Below are 22,085 nucleotides of genomic sequence, written 5' to 3' on the forward strand. Positions count from 1 at the left end.
GAAGCAGATTCAAGGAAAAGTCTTCCCTATAAAGTGGGTCTTATGTTGAAACATGCAGGTGTGTCAATTGTCATTACTTCTTTTACTGACATTGTAGCTCTCTTAATAGGGGCTATAACAATTTTGCCTTCTTTAAAATCTTTCTGTATATATGCAGCAGCAGGGGTATTTTTCATTTTTTGTTATTCGGTTACTTTTATGTAGCAGTTTTCACTCTAGATCTCAAGAGAATTGATGCGAATAGGAATGGCATTCTGTTATGTTATAAACACAAACAACAAATAAAATTGTCCAAGGATAAGACCATGTTCCAAAAACTGTTTGCTGAAGTCTATAAAAAAGTAATATTCACTGTACCTTCGAAAATTTTGGTTATTATTCTTACTTTTACCTTAACAGGGTTTAGCATAGAAGCAATACTCAGATTAGAACAAAGATTTGATCCGAAATGGTTCATACCTGAACACTCTAGCTACAAGCAGTATATTAACGCTCACGAGTACTATTATCCTAATGAAAGGCACACAGGCATGATATTTTTGGGCGAAATGGATTACCAGCAAGAATTGACGAACTTGCATGACTTGACACGTAGATTGGAGAAGGAATGGTATATTGACGACGTTGAAACCTGGATCGACGCATTCCATGGATACGTTAAAAGTAATTTCGGACACAACGTGTACAACACGACTGCTGTCTCTAATGACAAATTTCAGACACTGTTATCACGATTCTTATTCAGTCCTATTGGTGGAAAATATCAAATGAATTTCAAGTTTTCTCAACCATTTACTTTGTGGTCATCCAGCTGCTAACATTACGGCGTCTCATTTAGCATTTAAGTTTGCTAAATTGACAGGGCCGGAGGAACACATTCCCGCCATGAATCATCTAAAAAGTCTGGTGCGAAATGTTACTATATCATCTGGTGACGGTTATCGTAGTGTTTGGTCCAAAGCTTTCGCCAACTGGGTCACTGACGAAGTGATAGCCCTCGAGGTTGAGAGGAACGTACAGTTAACCTTGCTATGCGTGATGGTCTGTACAATGGTACTGATAACTAATCTTCAAATGTGCTTCTGGATATTCATGTGCGTCTTGTTAACGTTAGTGAACGTTTTGGGATTTATGCAAAGTGGGGCATGACGGTGGATATAGTGTGTTGTATCGGTCTGGAACTTGCTATTGGGTTATGCGTAGATTACGCGGCTCATGTTGGGCACACGTTCCTAACAATAACAGATGGTTCTCGACAAGAAAGAGCCCTGAAGACCATCACTTCCATTGGTGGTGCAGTCTTGCTCGGAGGCGGTGCAACTTTACTTTCACTATCTCTTCTAAGCATGTCCCAAGCTTATACTTTCCAGACATTTGCTAAAATTTTCCTACTAGTGATAATTTTCGGGTTATTTAATGGACTGGTATTCTTACCAGTCGTATTATCGTTAATAGGCCCTGCGGGCCATAAAAAGAGAGAAGATGATATTGTACCTGAGGAAGTAGAAATGAATGGAAAGCACCTCATGCTTGAAAAGTAGTATCTAAGTAAATACATATAAGTATTTTTAAGGCATAGAATTATATTTCAAATTCGACTGATACAATTTAACAGTATACGTAAGTGAAGTGTAAATCTATTCTCCTATACATATTTGTGTTTTACTTAACTTCATGAAGTAGATATATTGCAGCTTGCAGCTGCTGGCTGAACTCTACTCAGCTAGTGAAATTGTACCTATGAGATGAAGGATGATGAAGGAGAATTAGAAGATTGTTAGAAGGTTGTCAAAATATTTCGATTAGCGATAATGTGTGTTCGGTACATATTCGGTAAGCATATTAGCTTAACGTCAACTGCTCACTCTTTTTCAAATACCTAACTGTGACATTGTGCCTTTGAAAGAGCCTTAGCTTAATGTAATTTTGTTTGTTGAATACTCAGTCTAAACGTTGGACTAGTTGTACGAGGGCTGTTCTGAAAGTTCCTAGCTGTGACAAACTTATTTGCAAAATTATACTTTTCAACCTTTTCTTTTTTGTAATTGACTTTGAAGTCCTGCCCGAAAATAATTGGCAAACCTTTTAAAAGAAAAAAAAAAGTTGTTTTTAAAAAATATGTGTTTCACATAGTTCTGATCTGATTGCAAAATGAACGTTTCTAGGGAAGAATTTCGTGTTATAATTTAATACGACTACAAAAGAGGTTTGTCATTAAACAATCGCATGAAAATGTAAACATAGCTTTTGGACAATCTGCTCCTTCGTTAGCCACCGTTTCCTTTTGGTTTCGAGTATTTGGTCGGGGCACAGAGTCCGTCAAAGATGAAACCAGGCCTGGGCAGCCTTCGAACTTCAGTTCAGAATGAACTAAAGATTAGATCACGGGCTGTTTCAAATATTTTTTCATCACACTTGCTCGTAAACAGTGTCGTAACATGCAGGCTAAAATAAAACACTCGACCTTAATGTGCTTGTCATGAAACCCGTGGTCGGTAAATGAGTCATTGCGCGTACAAATTTTCTTGTCATGAAGCCCAAGGTCGGTAAATGAGTCAGTGCCCGTACTGAAGTTGCTGCGCCGTGCCCGTGCGCGCGCTGCTGCACGCACACGCACGCTGCGGCGCATGCTGCGGGAGGGGGGGGGGGGAGGGCAGCGCTAACAAGAGCGCACCCTAAGGTATCGCCAATATTTGGAAGAATTATATTTTTTCTAATACAAATATAAAATTTTACTCGCAAATATGATGAAAAACATTGTATGTCGCACGGCTGGTACTAGAATTACGAACATCGACTCATTAAAGCCCTCAGTCTTCGACTTCGGGCTTCTAATAAACTCTCGTTCGTAATTCCTTAATTACCACCCTCAAGACACAATGTACTATAAACGTTTATCTAAAAGAACGCAAGGTTTCTTCATGATGGATACCGCATTTACTCACAGAAGAGCAAAAAGCTAGCCAGTGATATAGTGAAATATGACTGCCTCACGCCTTCCAACAACCCGCCGACGACCGTCCGAGGAGCGGCACCCGCGGCATTCTTTTTCACCAGTATAATGCTCCCGCTCACACTGCTGCTCGGACACTCGATTTTTGCAAACTTCTGGGGTTCAGTTATTGCCACACCCACCATACAGCCCAGACCTGCTGGCCCCGTGCGTTTTTTTTTTGTTTCCTACCATAAAAAAAAGTATGCGAGGACGAAGTTTCAAAAAGTAGACCAATTTAGACGGGCACTTTTCGACCTTCCGCAAGATAGATTTTTTTCTTGTTTTGAAAGCTGCTTTAGTCGAATGCAGAAGTGTATAGATGCCGCAGGAGAGTATTTTGAAAATTTTAATAGACATCTTTACGTTTTTTGAGTAGCTATAAATTTTCAGAACAGCCCTCGTATGTCGGGACAAATTTGTATCCCTATTTGTATATTGGGTTCAGGTGTCGAGGAAATATCGTCATGTTGAAATTATTACCAGTTTGATATTGATACACACAGTAGTATTTAATACTGTTTGTAGTAAACATAGTGAAGATACAATTTAATCAATTGTATCCAGCTTGAATGTCAAATTAAATTTATTTCTTAGCTGTAGCCTAAAACTAATGGTCCAGGTTATTATCCATAAACAATCAGGTACTTACGTCATCGTACCTACTGAATTTGACATCTAATAACATATCGCAGGTTACACTTATTTCAATGCCATAAAGATATAGTACTACAATGTTTTATATTAACACCCGGCCTTGTAGTGACAGAGACGAGGGCAGAAAAATAAACTTAATTCCTTTCATTTAAATTTTCAATAGCTCCTGAAAGTGGAAGAAAAATGTTTTTTTTTTCTATCACATTGTCATACGCGTGTTACTTATATCGCTCTTTCTCTTGCAATGCCAATCTAGTAGACTTATGTCCTCACCCTCATGTATCTATGGTTTGGAGCAGGGGTCGGCGACTGTTTTGTAATATCACTTATAGTACCTACCTAGGTACAATAAGTAACTAGGTAGATATCTATTAGCACAGTAACTAGGTAGATGTCTATTAGGTACCATCAGCCAAATAAGTGGTCTATCAATTTAAACAAGTTCCTATCAAATGAATATGTCGCTAAAGTCGACTTTCAAGTGACAGATACGTCTATTGGCATTATTGTTTCATGACATGCAAGCGATTATCAACTTTAGGGTGGTAGACCATATATTTGGCTGATGGTACACAGTAACTAGGTAGATATCTATTAGGTACACAATTATCTTATAAGTGCGGCCCGCTAATTACTTATTCGTAGGACCGCCTTTATATATTTTTTCACTATGTGGCATGTGGCCCATGTCTGCCAAAAGGTTGTCGACCCCTGGTTTAGTTTCGAGTCATATATCTACGACTATAAATTTATGTAGATTTCAGATTGTTTTGGATAATAATTCGTACTAAATTTTATGTTTTTTATACCTACCTATATTTTATTTTAAGACGATGTCCCTATAATAAAACGATTTTGCAGTTTGACTCAGTACAAGTTTTTGTGACAGCTTAGGTTCAAAATATAGGTATATGTTCTTTAAGTCATTTATGTCTATGACCTTGGCGCTTAAAACATACGCTATACTTATTGAAACAATGTTGCATGTGATAGCGATTTGTTGATTGTAATTGATACCTGCGATTACATTATATTCAGTACCTAACCCTCTTATTCATAAAATGATAAACCTGAAACAAAAAAACTAGGTATATTTTGTACGTTACAGTAAATGTTAAAGTAACATAAAGGAAAACTAAATAATGTTAAATTCATAAAGGCTTTCCACGTGCTTTGATGAATTTAAGGGCAGATGATAAAGAGAAAGGAAGCGATTTGATGCATGTACCTAATAGACGTCACAGAGACGACTTCAAATCAAATACTTAATACTAAGTCTAATTTTCAATTGCGAACACACTTGGAAATAAGCTCATTTCAAATACCTACCTATTAACTTAAATATTAAATTTGTTCAATCGCGACTAATAACATAATAACATGCAATCAATCGGCGTAGGTAATTATTTTATTGAATTTCGCAAACAAGTCGGATAACTAGTTTTAATATTTACCTACGTAAAGTCCTGTTATCTATCTCTTATGTAAACTACACGTGACCATGATGTACGAGTAGACTCTGGCCAGCGAAAGCTGTCCACGACAAACGGCGGCAAATCAAAAAAAATGAGGCTGACAACACTTGCTGTACACTGATTAAACGATGTTGATACTTAGAAATTATTTAGATATATTTTCCAGATATTGAATTATACTCGGGACTCTTCAAGCTGCATTAAAATTCATGTAGTAAGTAATGTGTGAAAGTTGACGATGCACTTTAGGAGTCCCTTAGTAAATTTTATGAACTTGTCAGTGCCCATGCCCATTTACGTACAGTCCAGACGCATCAATTTTTGGACCATTTTGACCAGATTGGTATTGAATATAATTATCTTCTAACATTATCTGATAACCTTTTGAGGATGGTAGGAGTTGAATTGAACAAAAAAATTTTTTTTTTATAGACAAAGTATCAAAATTATCTAGCCGGGTTAGAATGAAAATATGTCAATTATGACAGTCTCAAAATTGATACTAGGTAGATTAAAGTTTCGTAAAAAATGCGTGGACAGCTTTCGCTGGCCAGAGTCCAGCGACCCCTAGTCCGCATCACTATGTTTAAAATTACAATAATAACTTCTGTCTGTGATCAAAGTCTTGGGGCTTTTGGTGTTAACTCCCCAAAATGGCTGAAAAAGGCTCAAAGGTGACTAATATTGATAACGATAAACTATTACAAACAGTTGAATATCTTGAAATGCACTGTAAAAATTAACCTAGTGCCCATAACAACAACTCTATGCCATTATGCTATTAAACCTTGAAGGTTTCATATACACCTGTTATGTTCATATGTAAGCAATACGTTATGGAAAATAAACTACACACTTTATTGTGTCTCTGATATATTTGCCAAACAATGATTAGCCCTTTTCCAGGCACCGTGCATACCTACTCTTATAATATTGACCACATAAATGTACACAAATATTCGAACTTGCTTAGCATACAATATGGCACAAAATCAATTGAAGTCATTAAAAATATTATTCGTTTTAAAAAATTAATCCCTAATAGGTAAACAATATAAAATTATGATTCATTTTGTTGTAGCTTATCTAAATTGGCGGGGCCTGGAAAAGGAGCTAAAAATAGCTAGCAAGATTGAAAGGTTGTAAGTTTTTTTTACATATTACTAATGCTGCATATAACATATTATTACTGCCGTTATAAATAATTTATTTTCTTTCTTTCTTTCTTTCTATTTGTCATTAGTAATTAGTAATCATGTATGATCGTGAGGTAGGTTAGATTTTAATTGTAAGGCAAATGGTTGGTGACCTAAAGAATTGTATTGTAAGCAGAATTCGTGGCTGAACCTATTAAGTTCTAGATAAACCCTCTCATTCTTTTAGAAGAGGCCTGTGTCCTGCACTTGGGTCGTACTCGTACCTAAATAAGCCGAAATCATGATGAGAAAGTATGCTATTTATAATATTTTTTTCTAATCTGTTATGACTCAATTTAATGTCCCTGAATGGTCCACGCATGAGTGATGTGTTTGGTTGCGATATGAAAACGTTCCAGTCTGACAAGAAATAGCTAAGAGCGAGTACTGCCTTTTCGCAACGTAACGTTTGGCAACCTGTTTCATTTCGCAACTTTTCATTTCGCAAACTTTAAAACTGTAAATATTTCAGGATTTATTTCAGGGCCATCGTGTAGAACCCTTTAGGTTAGGTTAGGTTAGTTTTATAAAAAATCTTGAAATATTTACAGTTTCAGTAATATTAAACAGTTGGGAAATGAAAATTTGCGAAATGAAACAGGTTGCCAAACGTTATTCGCCGAAACATTAGTAAACCAGCAAAGAGTTCTAGGAAAGCTTTCGCTTTATATGTATTTATTACGGTGTAGGTACTGCCGTTTAGGCAAATATTTTTTGCCAAATTTCACTTCCCAAAAAATTTATCGCAGTAGTTTAATTTCCAAACGAATCTGTAGCATATTTACATTTCGCATTTTATTCATTTGATCAAATTATCATTTGGTATAATTTTACTTTGTCAAATTTTATTACGACAAACGTTTTTTTTTTGGCTAATATGTATTCCAAAAAAATGTTTGTTCAAAATGTCATTTCGCACAAACCAACCACAGAAACCAGCTGCTACCAGAAAAGTAGGTTAGATTAGGTTATACCTGCTTCTTCCACAGTAACGAACTGCTATCAGAAAAGTAGATGAGATTAGACTGCGTCCCCCATATAAACAAACTGCTACCTGAAAATAGGTTAAGTAGGTTAGGTTAAAACTGCGTCCCCGCAAAAACGCACTGCTATCAGAAAAGTTCGTTAGGTTAGGTTAGAACTGCACCCGTGTTTCTGTGGAGAAACGAACTGCTCCCAGAATAGTAGGTTATTAGGTAATATGTCATACAATATTTTGGGAAGAGTACGTTATGCCAAACGATATATTTGACTAAATAATACTTGGTAATATGAAACATGACCTAGTAATAATTTGTGAAACAATAATTTGGCAAAAAAAAAATTAACTGTAAAATTGCGTTAAGTTTTTTTGGCTAATGATTTTTTGCCAAATGATAATTTGAGTGAAATATTTTGGGATGTGATACTTTGGGAAAAGTTTTTTGCCCATACTTACATTAGTAATCCATTTATTACAAAAACCTAGTAAAATTGTTCTGATTATTCTCCGCAACAAGACGATATTTTAAAATCTGACCCTACATGTATTAATTCGTCTTTTTTAGGGTTCCGTAGTCTTACAAAAGATCCTTTTAGTTTTTCATTGATTGAATTTACAAAATACCCACAAACAAGCCACAAATAAGAAACAAACAAGCTGAGATATGTGGTGCATAGGGAAATTCGTGTCTGTACCGTTGACCAGCAGTGGTGTAGCGGTATAGCACGCGGTACGGAATACCGAGGACCTGGGTTCGATTCCCAGTGCTGGTCTTATTTTTCTGGTTTGTCTGTGCATCTATATTTCAGTTTGTATTTTCAATTTAGGTTTTACGGGATGACCGTAAAAGTAAAATTTGGAATTGTAATAAAAAAACAAAAAGATTCCAAAAAACCAATCTTAAAAGCATACAAGCCTCGGCCGGAACGTGGGGTTGCCGGCCTCGCGTCTATATCTGCTTGGCCGGCAACCCCCTACTTCTCGGCCTCTACAGTAATGTACCTAATATTGTATGCTTTTACTAGATTTAAGTACTTATAATCAGATCGTCTCAGAGGTCACGTCACGAGATACTTACCTATCTGGCGGCTTATGGAAATAATTATGTACATACTGCGTACCTTTAATAGAGCAAGTTCTTGCATTATGTATCAAGATGTCAATTAAGTACATTGTATAATTGATAAGATAATATAAACATTGTGATTGATCACACAATGGCAAAATTACAAAAACATACTATCTTAAACGTGTTTTGTTAAACTGACTTAGGCGAAGGCTAGACGTACCTACAAATAAAAAAAAATAACAAAAATTAAAACCTACTTACTCCAAAAAATAAAAAATGACGAAAAATGTAACCGACTACAAAAACCATGAAAATATTTTTCTAGGTACCTACTAGCCATTAAAAGGGCTGGAGGCGCCCGAACGGAGTGGTGCTGGCTGGCAATGAAAACAAGGCTTCGGAGACGACACGTTTATTGTTCTAGATGCGGTGGCGAACAGGGGGAGAGAACAGACAGACACGTCCTTATAAAAATAACTCAATAATAATATTAACAACCATAAAGCTAAACCACAATGCATAGAGCTATAGAGTAGACAGTGAAGAGTGCCATTCACTATAAAATTACTTTAATTACAAAGCCCAGGGCTGCCATGCATTAACACTAGCTCGAAGTCGGTGCCGCAGCACGAGCTAGCAGGAATGGAACAATTATAGTCGTCTAACTCACCTACATACTATGGGTTTCAATCCATCCTGCTGGGTCGTGCTGAGTCACCGACTTCGAGTTCGAGTTTGGTAATGACATCAAAGCGTTCAATATTTTTGTCATGTAACGTAGAAAGCAAGTTGGTCTAGTGGATAGTTAATTGGCCTAGACATTCTAACTAAACTAAAATTCTAAACCCCGCGCCTTGAAATCTTTTTTTTTTTTAGTTTTTATTAATCATCTTGTCGTTGATTATTATTATTATATAAGAGATCTTTGTTAGGCATGAGGTATAAAAAAATGATAGGCATGTTGCAAACACAATATTTGTTTATTTATCCATAGATTTCTGGTTCAGTAGGTATACAGTTTTCTATTTATGTTAAAATGATTATTTACTTAGGTTTTGAGCCGAACTAAATTTACTAATAAAACAATACCCGGGGGTGACGTTTTGCTTATACATCATCTTTATAAAAACATTTACAACACTTATTTACATAGACTGATAATATTAATTGTGCCTGTGATTAATGAGAAAGAACCAACATGCTTAACTATTATAGTATAGCAATTTACATCTTTCTCTTTTATCACAGTTTCTGATAACTCTTTTGACACAACAATAAAAACAATACCTATGTGAGGTCAGATGGTGCATCATTAACACATGAATACTCGTCAACAAGGGTAACTTGACTGATCATAACAAAGGTCTGTTTATTATTGATTAACTACGAAATAATAGTATTAGGAAATATTAACACTTGCTCTTTCGTTTCCAATGCTGTTTTATTGGTAAGTAATAATCTTACTTTTAGTAACGGACAGGATAGCCGTCACTATCTATTACTTCTTGAAGCCGAGTTTTCATGCTTGAAACCATATTGAAACACGTACCTATCACTATTACGCAACAGTTTCCCATGTTTTGTTTACCTCATTATCCAAATTAATTTTAGACCTTATCTCACTGGAGTCCCAATTCAATACCATCTGACCCCACAAGTTTTCTGTTGGATTTAGGTCCGGACTTTTAGCCGGCCATTCAAATACCGTTATGCCTTTTGGATATTTAGCCAGTCTTTGACGACTTGGACTTATGCACTGAAGAATTATCGTGAACCAGGTAAATTTGTCCTTCAGGATATGCCACACGCACTGACGGTAGCATTACGTCCTTCAACACTTCAAGGTATCGCTCACTGTTCATGGGCGGCCTATTTCCACTAGCTCGCCTGGGTCCATTGAAGACGTCCATCCCCAGTAACCTAAAACAGTCAACCTTTTAAAATCTGTTGCAACATGTGATCTAAGAAAACTTCAAAAGAATATTAAATGCACGCCTTGAACGAGATTTAAATAAATGTGACAGTTACACAAAAATAGTAAAAAGATTTTTATTACTTTTCTGTGGTTATTTACCTAGTGTTAAACGCCCGCTTGTTCTGAGATCTAATACGTTGTTGGGTTATACCTCTCCCCACTTCTCCACAAAATTTTTCGGCCATCCTTATCTGACTTAAAAAAACACTTTTCGTCAGTAAATATAACTATTTCGTTCGTAAGAGATCACCACCGCCCATAAACATCAGCAACACCAGAGGTATTGCCAATTGTAATTGATTATTAAAAGGTTCCACCCTGGGTCATGATTCAATTTGTTCGACTGTACTCATATCTTTATGAAAACTTTAAGCTGTACCAAATTTCAAATCCAAATATTTCCTCTAGTATCCCAGTGGCTTAGGATATGCTTTGGCAGTCAGTTACGGTATTATTGTAGGTAGAAAGGAAGATTGGCATATCTGTAATCCATCGCCTTGTTTCCTGGCGTGGGGGGCGTCTCGAAGAGGAAGTGGTTCATTAAATGATCCAATCGTTTCGTATTCAATTTCTTCGCGACAGAACGGATTTAATGCTATGAAGCTCGCTAGTTATATTTTATCATACAACAAGACGACCCGCGACTTCGCACGCGAAAGTAGGTACCTAGGTAATCCAGGAGGTAGATCCAGCCGTTGAATTCCGGGATTTTAGTAAATTCTCATTTGAATTCCCAAAAATTATATTGTGGATTTCATTAACGTTGCATGTTGTGTAAAATACCTGCGCTAATAAGCCATGCCTCTTTTAATAACGGTTGAAATTTTTGTATAGGTTTAAAAATCTGAAAAAAAAAAATTAATTTGGGTGAAATTGTAACAAATAAAATTTCCCGTGAGAATTTCCAAAAATACATAGTGGTTTTAATTTCGTTGCATTCAAAACAACTGTGACAAATTTCATGACTCTAACTAAACCCACGGTTGAGATTTCAAGATTTTTATCTCGAAATATCGGGATAAAAGTAGCCTATGTTATTCCAGACGTCCAGCTATCTACACAACAAATTTAATTTTGCGTGATGGCATAACAAAAGTACACAGGTACAGCCAAGGGCATAAATATCTATACAGCAATAGCGTCAAATATATTTTTTACTTCTCATGCTCGTAAAGTTCGTGTTTATGCTGGATCTAGGCGACATAAAATGACTTTTTATGTACTAGTGCATAAAATAAAATCTTCGTCTAAGACCAAGGTAATCAGGTGTCAACAGCCACAAGGAAGTTTATATATTTTTTCATAATTTTTAATTTATTACTAATCTATGAAAGTATATTTTGTAGAAAAAAAAGTTTTTTATTTCAAAAATAGTATAATTTTAATACTTCTTACCCCTAGTAAGTATGCTGTTAGCGACACATGTCAGGTAGTTTTCATGTGTGTCGAACGATGCGCCGTTCAAACTAACGAACGGACACAAGTCAGTAGTCCTTGGCTAACCGCGCGCGGCACACACGCACTTACGCCCTTTTATATTTTTTTAATATTTATTCTTTTGGTGTCGGTTATTTGAAATAAACTGTTCTACGAGCTTATCTACTTCTTTGCATTTAAAATCATCCGCATCGTACATCTACATTTTTTTTTTTTTTTATGTAGCCTGTATTATGTCCCACTGCTGGGCAAAGGCCTCCCCTTTTCTCCGCCACTCTTCCCTGTCCTGGGCATGCACCTGCCAATCGAGCTGAAAAGCGCTCAGGTCGTCCCGCCATCTCCTCTTGGGTCTGCCTCTGCTCCTATACCCATCCCTCGGATCCCATCTACATCATAAACTTAATATTACTTAGACATACAGACCTTGCTTCAGAGCGTGACCGAAAGTGAGATGGGCCAGTCTGTGTAAATTTGTAAATGTCTGTGTGAGTTTTAGAGTTGCCCTCACTGTTGAATGACCCATCTATTTCCTTTTTACCCGACTGCCCGAAGGAGGGTTATGTTTTTTTATAGTGACCTTAAAAAAACTTTATAATTTTCGCGCGCGCTTGCTCGAGCGAGCGCGCGAGACCAATCATTCATCTAAGGTTGCTATAGCACAATATACGTCAAATAAATAGTCTGTTCAATATAGGAATGGACAAAAGGAAAATAGGCTCTTTATAGTGCACCATTTAGGAACTCATATTTAATAAATATTTTTTTGTACTGTACGGTCCAAATTTAACTTTAATTAAAATATCAAAGATATCAATACTAGTTTCACTTATTCATTAACTAGCTGTTGCCCGCGACTCCGTTCACGTAGAATTCGTTTATTGCTATCCCGCGGGAACTATGCAATTTTCCGGGATAAAAACTATTCTATGTCCTTTCCCTGGACTTGTACTATCTGTATACCGAATTTCACCTACTTAAATAAGTTCAGCCGTTAAGATGTGAAATGGTAGGTAACAAACAAACAGACTTATAAACTTTCGCAATTATAATTAAATATGAGATTAACTTTGCTATTTTTCATATCATACTTAATTTAAAAACAATGAAAAAAACTTTTCCTATTTTGTTAAAACCAGAAACGTCTTCCTATAAAATACCTACCTAAAGAGGCAGAGGTAAAGAACATTCTGCAAGAACTCGAACACTCGTTGTACATCGTATGATGTCGGAGCAACTCGTGAAGTGTCGTTTGCTTACTCTGTTTCTCGACTTGGGATTGGATTATCTTTCTCACTCTTTTAACTAAAAATTTATTCATAATGAAGTGCTCAACAATTATACATTTAAAAAAAATAATTTGTTAAGATACATAATTCTTAAATACTTATAATTATTTATTATAAAAACCGTCCAAGAGCAAATTATGTTGGAATATTCCAAGTTTAGGTTTTTTTTTACCTTAGGCTGCTATTACGCTTAAACTACTAATAATTCTGAAGAAAACTTAACCGTTATAGTTTTCCTTGTACCTAAGTTTGATATAATACTTACTTTTTACTACGATCATGAATTTTTTCGATTTTTTCCACCAACCGGTTTAGATTTTAGAGGGGGGGGGGGAGCACGCTCGATTTTAATGAAAATTTGCACTTTAACTCACTTTGCTCGATTTTAATGAAAATTTGCACAGACGTGGTTGGGTACGAAGGACGTCATCGTTCCGTTCTTTCCATATGCGATATCTATCATCAAAAATGCCTTTCTTCAACAAGACTACAATTTAATGAGATACCCACCTACTTACCTACATAGCTACAAAACTACACGTGTTTCAGATTAATAGCTCGTCTAACGATATATCAAATCATAGCAAATAGCGATAAATCGATGTCTAGTATTACAGTACATACTTACCAACAACTAAATACCTACTCCGTTTTGATAAACTATTGGTAAGGACACTGTTTAATAATGAACCCATTTTGTACTTACAAAATAGATTAGTGTTCTGCACGTGTTGGAATATTACTCACTGATAATTAATTAGATTAATATGCAGCTGTGGGTAATTAATAATAAACCATTGGTGATGTTCTGATGGTTTAGATCAAACTACAGCCTCTAGACTGTATAACATCATTTGTTTTTACCGGATGTACCTACATATTGCAGACTAACCGTAGGAATTACATAAATCGCCTCAGTGAGCTGCATTTTATAGCATTATTGCACTTACCATCAGATGAGATAGAGAGCAATGGTTGTTCAGTTTTAAATAAAATATATAAATTAAAACTAGGTACCCCAACATCGGTCACTGCTCACTTGGTTGTACCTACATATTTACCTAAATAAATGGCAATAGAAAGTAATATCTGATCTATATTTCAAAACATCTGTTTTGAGACGCGCGGGCCTTCCCAGTCAGTCGCGTAGCGTGAGTACCTAGGTACAGCCGAACGGGGCTGAAGAAAATTTTGCAACCCTCTTATTTCGGTATTTCAATTAAAAAAATATGGATCTGACAGTTGAAGGATAATTTTGCCAGTGCCTATAAGAATTTGCAATTGTACGGTAAAAAAATGTAGAAATCGAAATATGGGAGTTATGGTGGATGTCATTATTGTACCGTTAGATTTATTCGCTCGTCTTACGTCAAAGTCGTAAAATGTCCAGGTGCCCAGGTCGTAGAATGTCCAGGTAGTACAAAGTCAAGATCGTAAAATAACCAGATAGTAGAACGTCAAGGTCGTAAAATAACCAGGTAATAGAATGTCAAGGTCGTAAAACAACCAAGTAGTAGAATGTCAAGGTCGTAAAATAACCAAGTAGTAGAATGTCAAGATCGTAACATAACCAAGTAGTAGAATGTCAAGATCGTAACATAACCAGGTAGTTAAATGCCAGGTTGTAAATTGATATTAATAGTACATAGTACGAAATTTTTAACAATAAAGTAAACCCAACTTTGTATACCGTAACAATAAAGTAAACCCAACTTTGTATACCGAAATTTATCTAAATCGGAAGGAATAATGGGGAAGTTTTTTTGCATCGGCATCCCAGGCAGCACACAAGTCATATAACTGGCCAACAATTTAGCCTTATGCAGGGTTAAGCTTTATTATATATGTATAGAAGCTGTGTGTATTGCCAAGTTCTGTATTAAAGTTGTTTTTTGTTATGATAATGCTATTAGCTGAGTTAGTTCTGTAATTTGCCGATTTTATTTCTTAAAGCTGAATAGTCATCATAAATAGACCTGTTACTCAAGATTTTGTGTAACCTTTTGTATAACACTGGTATAAGATTCTATTATCCAGCAGAGTACTGAATAATTGAGGTTCTGTTCTCTTTTAGCTGTATTACACACCACATCTTGACAGTTACACAGCTGCTGTATAAAGTAGGGTGTGGTTCCTGTTATGAAGCATATAGTTAGTTAACAGAATTTAAGGTAGCTGTTATAACTACTTTATGCCGCTTTAAGTACGAAATTACTGTCATGTGCAGCTAACTGGGGTAAAAGCAAAAGTAACAGATTCTTATGCAGAAGTTGGCTGAGTATTCACGAAAAGTAGACATTTTTTAAGCTAGCAGAACTATTTTGCAATATTTGTCAGCATTTATGCGGCTTGTAGTTTGACATTTCGATTTCGTGCGCGCGCTTATACTTAATATTAAAGTGTGTTGTGTAAATGCCGCCTATCAAAAAAAAATGCTAAAAATATACTGTGGGTTTTCATTTATTTTATGACTGAATCCTAATTGTTTGATTTATATTACGAGTGTGTATGATTATAGAACAGTTATCGAAAATATGTTGTGGGCAGACCACTTTTAACCAGAGAACATCTGAATAAGTGGACACATAAGGTCTGTTATGCAGACATTAGACGAGGAGCCGCTGTGCAAGCAGACTTTATTCAGAATGAGCGTCGCCATAATGAATAACATAACCTATTAAATGATGAGAAATTTTATACTCGAAAACTCAATTATGATAACGAAATCGGTATAATATTCTTGTAAAAAGTATTACAAGGTTACTTTTGAACCCTCAAATGGTATAAGAACATAAAAAATATTTCACTCGTAAAAACAAACCAACGACGAAATGTTGTTTATTTCTCAAAAACCTGGCTTATCAGGTAGCGCGTAAAAATTTTGCACGAAATGTATATATGAATACACGGTAAAGTTGCATGCGCACCTAAAATTTATTATTTCTAGCACAAATAAGCGTATAAAATTATTTACCGCTAGGACATTAAAATTTGGCCATTTATTTTCTGCTGCTGTCACTCACCAAACAACGCGTGCACTTTTTTTTTTTGTGTTCGATTATGTCAACTTCAAATTTAATTCGAATAAATTCTTGATAAATGTTCTGAAATAAGCTTAAAGCTGTGTATCATCTGAATATCTGAGCTTTGAAGGACTAAGCATATAGTTCATTCATCATTCATTCATCTTCTGGATAACAGAGCTGTAATACTTGCATAAAAGAACAAAATGCTTTTATGCAGAAGATACTCAGCTTGTCGTACAATTATTCAAAACTTATTCATGTGTTATATTGCTATTACTCAGCTATTAGCGGTATAATTTTGTGCCCAAATTGCTTGAGTAACGTCTGAGTAAGCGCCAAATCAGCTAATTACGGTAGTCTTATTCAGCAATTCGTTTCTGTGACTGCTATTATAAAAAACTTACTCAGAAGGTTTGTGCTGGCTGGGATGGCAATCATTCAATCAATTGCATGGCTGTGTGCGGTCCAGATTTAAAAATTTATTACCCCAACGCAAATTGGCCAGGGTAACTACATGCGAAATTGAAAAAAAAAATTTTTTTAACTCGCATCAACGAGTGGCACATAGTTCGACAGCTCTTTAAAAAAGATAATAAGGTTTCTCAAAAACTTTTATGATTATGTGATGATTTACGGAAATAATCACTCCCAAGTAGCAAAAATTGTGAGTCCCCCTCTATCTTGTAACCCGTTTGTCCAAAAAATATGTAAAAATATGAAAAAGTAACGCTTAATAAATACATTCAACGAAAATTGGTTTCAACTTGGTTTTTGAGTTATTGCCGAAAAACTGCGCTTCTCAACAAAAGGACGTAAGAGCCGTGAAGATACGCTCTTTTTCTGGTAATAGATTTTAAGACTGTAGTAAGTGTTTTAACTGTGTTATAATATAACGCACATAATATTACTTGATTTTTTTTCGTAATGGCTACGGAACCCTATCTTGGGCGTGTCCGACACGCTCTTGGCCGGTTTTTAATACTTAGAAATTCCACGATTAGGATCGTCCGAGACAGACATTAGTAAAGATTGGACATTTTACTACTTTGACGTTTCGCGATTTGGACCGTCCGAGACATAAACATTAGTAAAGATTGACATTTTACTACTTTGACATTTCGCGATTTGGACCGTCCGAGACATAGACATTAGTAAAGATTGACATTTTACTACTTTGACATTTCGCGATTTGGACCACCCGAGACTTGGACGTGGCACGACTTAGACGATGTAAGACATGGACCTCTTACGATGTGGACGCAATTTCGACACTGGACATTTTACGACTTTGACGTAAGACGCCGGAGCGATAGCAAGGGGATTCTCCGATTTCGTGACACGAAAAACGGAAAACTTCGTACTCATTCTAATCGGTCCGAACCGTACACACAAACAAACACAAACATCACGTCACGCCTGTATTCCCAAATGGGGTAGGCAGAGCACACGAAACGTTACCGCTTCGGAGCAGCGCTTCGGAGCTACTTTTAGCAATTTTAGGTTTTAAGAGGGTTTATACCTGCTGAGCTGGCAACGTTGCAGTTTTAATAGTTTTTCTCGATTATTCCATAAAAATTGAATGAAAATTAATAATGTTGTCTGATACAACCCTTCTTAATATATAAGATAATGTCTACTTCAATAATTATTCCTTATATACTTTTATTTTCTTTAAAAACCGGTCATAAACATTAATTCGTTTTTAAAGAATATAAAAGTCTATCACGAATAATTATTGGAGTAGACACATTAACTTATAAATTAAGAAGGGTTCTATCAGACAACATTATTAATTTTCATTCAATTTTTATAGAATAATCGGAAAACTAACAAAAATGCAACGTTGCCAGCTCAGCAGGTATAAACGCTCTTAAGTTTGACGAAAACGGTACAATATTGACCGGTTGCTAGACTATGTTGCTAACCTGTCGCCTACGGTATACCTTAATCTATATCCTCAGTCGCCTCTTAGGACATCCACGGAAGAAATGGAGAGGTCTAATTCTAACCCGACACCACACGGGTAGGGTCCGAATCGTAGGTGCTGCAAAAATAAGAAATATAATATTATTATCAAGTTATTATTCAGTTTTAATTATTATAGAATTTTGCCGCCCGTTAAAAGTGCCGCCCGGGGCGGGTCGCCCCCTACTCGTTCCCACTACGCTACGCCACTACTCCCAATCCCAGTGTCACACTACGTAGGATGGTATTACCCTGGTAAGTAGCATAGATCCTGCAGGATAGCGATAAACGAATATTCACAGACAAAGTCATGAATAATAGCTAGTATATATATATATGGTCCAATCCTTCTCATTTTGAGAGGAGGCCAGTGCCCAGCCGTGGGACGTATATAGGCTGGGATGATAAATATAATGATATGTTCCAAAATTATCTACCTATCGCAGAAAATCGCATCATCATCATGTCAGCCGAAAGACGTCCACTGCTGGACATAATCGGAGAGCTATTGCTTCATATTCATTATTATGAGAGTTTTTTTTATGTAACTGCAATGCAATATGTATCTATCTTATCTTATCAACCTTACCTTGATACTTGTAAACTTGAAAGTAAACGTATATGCATGTACCTATTATGTGTCAAACTGAATAAATTACAGGTAAATATTTATCTTATCACTCACTAGTGATTAGTCCGTGATTAATTTCACCATACTTTGACGAGTTATTTAATCTCTAATTAAAATTGTGTTTGTAGCTAAACCAATCAATGGTATTAAGGTTACCCTTGATAAACAGGAAAATACCTTTTGCTGCTTGCGTTGTTGCCACGCAGAGCAGCGAACACGTATCTTACTCGTATATACCTACTGCTGCGTCTAGTTATCCGTAGTGTATAGTTTATTTCACCTAAGCTTTACTGGGCATTTCTATCTACCGTTGTACCCTGAGTTTATCTCCCCGATTTCAACAAAATTTGGGAGGTAGACTCAGTCCATTATTCCGAACCGGAAAAACAGGGTCTCCAGATGTGTCCCCAAAATATTGTATGGATGTGTTCGTTTTGTTACGAAAAATATTTAGAAAAATTCGTAACAAAACGGACACAGACAACACAACATCAACCCAATTTTTGTTGAAATCGGAGAGATAAGTAAACTCAGGGTACAGCGGAAGATAGAAATGCCCTACTACAGTATACGGCTCACCTATTTATGCTACACTACCCTACAGCTCCAATAACGCTAAAAGCTGTATAATTTTCAAGCTTTTTTTTCACTTATTAAGGACTCCTTCAAGGTGCTTTTTCACCAGTCTAATTACAGAATAAACATTTTAATTTTCTTATCACGTAACAAAATTAAGCAACCCGGTGCAAATACAATTGTTAAGGCGCCAGGCTGTTAGTATGTACTCTAGATTTAGTAAGAATTAATCGACTATGCCAGAGGATTATACCAGATTATACGCTCGACGCTTTACTTAATTGTCTTTGGCAAGACGCACGATTACCTGCTAATTGGTAGGTAGGTAGATAGGTGTACATACGAGTGATTCCTTTAATAACTATAAGTGATATAATGTGATATTCACCCATAAATATTATGAAAGAAGAACAGAAATATCAAGCAAACTAATAGCCTGAGGCGCTTCTATGGATAAAAATAAAACCCGTCAAACGAAGAATTCGCGTTCTGGAAAAAATAAAACAAGAAAATATTCTTGTCCGAAATTCGTATCTACGAACTCCGTGGTCGTATGCCACCTTTTCCAAAGATTGATTATACTTTACAATAAGTTCTAGATTGGCATTAGTCCACTCCACGGTATTCGTCTAAAGTTCGTAGAAAACGACCGAGACGACCGGATGGCCAAGTGGTTAGAGAACCTGATTACGAAGCTTGAGCTCCCGGGTTCGATTCCCGGCCGGGGCAGATATTTGTATGAATAATACGAATGTTTGTTCTCGGGTGTTAGATGTTTAATTGTATTTAAGTATGTATCTATCTATATAAGTATGTTTATCAGTACAAGCTTTGCTTAGTTTGGGACTAGAGGTGTCAAGTTTCCCATGATATTTATTATTATAAGAATTTCCATCAACAATATTTTCTTGTTGTTGAAAATACCGCGAATTTTGCCGTTGTATACGTAGGTTTTCGTTTAATACGTAGGTAATTTTTGTTTCAGTTCAGTACTTTTGGAGTTTTGTTTCAAAAAAATCCACATCCTTAGCTGTAAGTTTCATTGGTGAGAACAGCAATTTACTTACTAAAATCTATGAAAACAACCTATGCGTTTGAATGGCAGGAAAGTAATTATAAAATAGCCATGTCGATTCTGGTTAGGTTAGGAATAGGTACATTCACCTGCATTAATATCCACGACAGCGGAGCATTATGCACGCTCTGTTGCGTCATAGGTGCTGGTGACTGTACCTACAAACGCTATTTTTTTTATTCTTTTATTATAAGTTCAGTGTACCTATTACCTATTTAGTTTCAGCATATTTATTATAGCACATAAAGTATCTATTTACTCTGTGCCTAGTTCAGCACCAGTTAATTAACCACTAAGTATGTCGATCCAAAACGGAGACACTAATGAATGACCAGATAATTCATGCCCTCGTGTAATTTTCCATAAGGGTACGGTTTGTAAGCCGTACATTAAGTGTCGTTCGTTCCGGTTCGACAATTACAGATTGTACATTAATCGCACCCCCTAGTTCTAACTGGGCCAAAGTAATTATTTTAAGTGCTCTAAGCTGGCAGTTAAAGTAGGATTACTATAAGTAAGTTCCTAGCTATCGGCGAGCACGTGTAAAGCTTGAAACACATAGAAAGCGGTGGCGGGGCGGTCGGGCGTTGTAATATTCGAGCTAACATAAAAGAGGGCACACAGAATACGGCGCGGGAAATAAGCGTGGTGCGGTATTCTGTGTGCCCTCTTTCACGTTAGCTCGAATATTACAACCAGCGCGGTGCGGCGGTTGTCCAATATATTTTTTTTCTTGTATTTTAACGAGCTTTAGTACACTAAATGTGACTATGTCAGCCTCATGGGGAGCCTCAGATACACGTTACACTCTCCCTTGTACCGAAACCTAGTCTCTGCATCGCTTCTTCTGAAAGTGGTAACTTACCAAGTTACCTATTGTAATTTTTAATGCAAACATTTTTATCTCACTGTCCGAGAAGGAGGGTTATTTTTTGAGTGTACTCGTATGTGGGTGACCTAATCAACAACTAAGCTGTAGGTAATTAAGTAAATGTCAAGTAGAATTTAAATCTAACCCCAAATTTAACGCGAGCGAAGCCGCGGGCAAAAGCTAGTTAGACATAAAACGCAAGTCGAGTTATATATACGAGTATGCTTATCGCTCAGCCGAGACCGCACGCTATATAGTGCTTTATCAATTTAAAAACGTCGAGTGTTCTGACATTTGACTGTAGGTAGGTACTCGTACGATTCCACACTCGGTAATCATCGTAATAGCTCGCATAACGTTCACAGGATGGATGTAATGTTGCTGATTAACTAATTGCAAATTGCTTGTCCTGTCCCTGTCCAATCGGAGTGACCGATAGAAGTGCCGCCGAATTTATGAGGTCTTACGGCCCGGGTGCGACCTTATATCTTATTATATACCTTATACCTTATATTAATCACTAGGCTAGTCACTTATGCACTCGTATTTTTTAATGGGAATGCGTCTTACGGGAGAATCCTGCATGCCCTCTGTTTCCCCAAACAGATATTTAGATTATTAGGCCCATTTTCCGTACCATAAAAAATACTTAAGCCTAACTGATATCCGATCCGAACATGCTCGCTCAGTTAGGCTTCCGTAGCCGTTACTCAAGAGTATTGTAATGTATAGGAATCCGTTACTAAAAAATCGGTCAAGTGCGACTGCGAGCGACTCGCGCATGAAGGGCTCCGCACCTCAGTACAATGTTTTAAAAACAAATAGTTCAGTAATAATATTTGTGAAAAAATCCAGGTCAAGCTTTTTTGTTG

At 36.4% G+C, this 22,085-nt stretch overlaps 1 protein-coding gene and 1 pseudogene across 1 annotated transcript in view; one reads left to right on the forward strand and one right to left on the reverse strand.

The window, feature by feature from the left end:
- LOC141427374 (probable cytochrome P450 304a1) overlaps positions 1-22,085 on the reverse strand; it is a 102,519-nt gene that overhangs the window by 19,734 nt on the left and 60,700 nt on the right. The gene's annotated exons all lie outside the window — the stretch shown is intronic.
- Positions 177-1,881, forward strand: LOC141427375 (patched domain-containing protein 3-like; annotated as a pseudogene).

The sequence above is a fragment of the Choristoneura fumiferana genome, chromosome 4 (genome assembly GCF_025370935.1).
Source record: "Choristoneura fumiferana chromosome 4, NRCan_CFum_1, whole genome shotgun sequence".
Lineage (NCBI taxonomy): Eukaryota > Metazoa > Arthropoda > Insecta > Lepidoptera > Tortricidae > Choristoneura > Choristoneura fumiferana.